Source organism: Aplysia californica, unplaced genomic scaffold (assembly GCF_000002075.1).
Source record: "Aplysia californica isolate F4 #8 unplaced genomic scaffold, AplCal3.0 scaffold00270, whole genome shotgun sequence".
Classification (NCBI taxonomy): domain Eukaryota; kingdom Metazoa; phylum Mollusca; class Gastropoda; order Aplysiida; family Aplysiidae; genus Aplysia; species Aplysia californica.
This window is the reverse complement of record NW_004797540.1, coordinates 418,089-420,757: the sequence shown is the minus strand read 5'-3', so window position 1 is coordinate 420,757 and position 2,669 is coordinate 418,089.

The following is a 2,669-nucleotide window of genomic DNA, read 5'->3' as shown; positions in this document are numbered from 1 at the left end:
TTTCTGCCACACCCCTGATCTTCTGGTAGGAAAGATCTACACCTTGCCTTCTCGGACAAGGGCGAAAAATCTCGGAGGGCCCGTGTGCAAGTTGTGCACGTTAAAGATCCCTTGGTGGTCTAAAATCGATAAGAGTAGGCTTTGGCCGCCACCCGGGCAAAATTCGAAATTTCCTACCAACTGAAAATATTAGGTGTGTCCCGCGCGCTCATATGACCTTATGCAACTGCGAGCGCCGTAAAACACTTTACAAAAACAAACAAAAAGCTAGCAAAATTTAGTTTTAGTAAGAGTTTTAGTAAGAGTTTTACAGCATTTGCAACACAATAAGGTCATATAAGTGTCGAAGATTAGAGGTCTTACAGTAGAGTAACAAACACAAAAAAGAATAAGGAGAGATAAGGACGATAGATGTTTGATAGGAAAGAAGGAGCAAAACACACCAGAGCACCCGCCAACCGCCTGCAAAATTTACTTTAATTCACTTAAAGCAAAAACAACCAAAGCAACGGTGAGCTTTCTTTGCAAACTGTACAACACAGAGCCGGCCTGTCCCCGACACAAGGGACGGTGGGAAGTAGGACAGACCAGCCACAGGCTGTACTGGCCGGCCATTCACAAAGGTTTAGTTTTAGTAAGAGTTTTACAGCACTTGCAACACAATAAGGTCATATAAGTGCCAAAGATTAGAGGTGTTACAGTAGAGTAACAAACACAAAAAAGAAGGAGGAGAGATAAGGACGATAGATGTTTGATAGGAAAGAAGGAGCAAACCACACCAGAGCACCCGCCAACCACCCATCATTCACAGAAAACATACACATGTACAGTACTGGTAACTTTATCAAAAACATCGGACATACGATAACACATAATGCTGATTGGTCACATCTGAACAGCTGGTGAATGGCACTTGACAATATCACGTCTGCACTTACAGAAAATGATAAGAGATAGTAGTCTACTCATGTATACCATAAACCAATATATCCTGTGCCCGCTGCTACAAAGTACACGGCCACAAATTTCACTCTACTTTTAGTAAAAGTTTTACGGCACATGCAACACAATAAGGTCATATAAGTGCCGAAGATTAAAGGTGTTACAAGACAGTACCAAACACAAAAAAGAAGGAGGGGAGATAGAGACGATAGATTTTTTAATAGGAAAGAAGGAGCAAACCACACAAGAGAACCCGCCAACGATCCACTACAAAGGTATAATGTACTAGGCCACAAATTTGGAAGAACTTTTTAAACTTACAATTTCTTCATCTGTGGTACTGGTTAGATGTGCTCAAGAAATAATGGTACTTTGCTGAAAGTCAAATTTTGAATGTTGAAAAAAAGCGATTAAAAAAATGCATAACGTAGGGCCCAAGTAAAATTTGTTAACCCTATCCGTACGTCCCGGGGTCATTTTGTACCCCCCGATTGTATTCTGCACATTTTAGAATACTTCTAGTATGAAGATCTCTTCGAAACTTTCAGTATTTCTCAAAAAAATTATACTGACAGACTGCTGTCAAAGCGTACGAATCGGATTAACGAGTAAATTTCCTCTTTGAAAAGAGTTCCCCACGTCGCACGGATACGATAGTAAAACACGACATACGGATAAGGTTAAAGAGGGAAACAATTTTTTTTTTCTTCTGCAAAATTTTGTTTCTGTGCCTAGTAAATATCAGCAGTTTGCTAACAATATCTGTTTGCTTAAACAGGCACTGACAAAGTGTTATCTGCACTTACTCAGTGTCTCTACATTCACACAACATGATCTAGATCTAATGCCCTCTTCCTTCATTGATTGATTGATTGGGTAGATGTTTTACGGCACTATCGACACAATTTTTCTTCCTTCATCTCATTTAACAAAAAAGAAAAGTTTGAGGCATTGCCTTGCCATTCTTTTCCGGCTTGAAAAGAATCACTTTTAGACAAGTTCAACAAAGAGACTTGCTGACCCTGTGGACTGAACAATGAGTCATACTCTTACATCTAAACATAATATTTCTTTTCAGAAATATGTCCCGCGCAATTTACCGATCAAAGATTACGCTGCACGTTTTATCAATCTTATAATCATTCTTGGGAGTTGTTCAGTTTCATATCTTTTCTTCAATTCATATTTTTACTGATTGTTCTTTGATATGAGTAAAAAAAGAATAAAGATGGAAGTGAATTTTTTTTTTAATTAATTCAAAAATATAAAATAAATTAAATGTACTTGGTGAACTTTGAGTTTGATACCTGGAATTGTATAATTCTAGTGAGCTCTTCAGTTTCATATGTTAATTTTAATTTTAATTCTAATCTTCATATTTTTACACTTTTGAAATACGGGAATGTTCCTTGAGGTGAGTAGAGCTAAAAGAATAAAAATAGAAGTGAATCTTTTTTTTTTTGAATTTCAAAAATCTAAAATATGAACTCAATCTTCAGATTGCCGCGCAATTATACGATCGTTAAAACGCATAGCACAATCTGCCAATCGGTAAATAGTGCAGAAAAAATGCATCGGAGCATCGGAGCATCGGAGCATAGGAGCATCGGAGCATCGGAGCATCGGAGCATAGGAGCATCGGAGCATAGGAGCATCGGAGCATCGGAGCATCGGAGCATAGGAGCATCGGAGCATAGGAGCATCGGAGCATCGGAGCATCGGAGCAT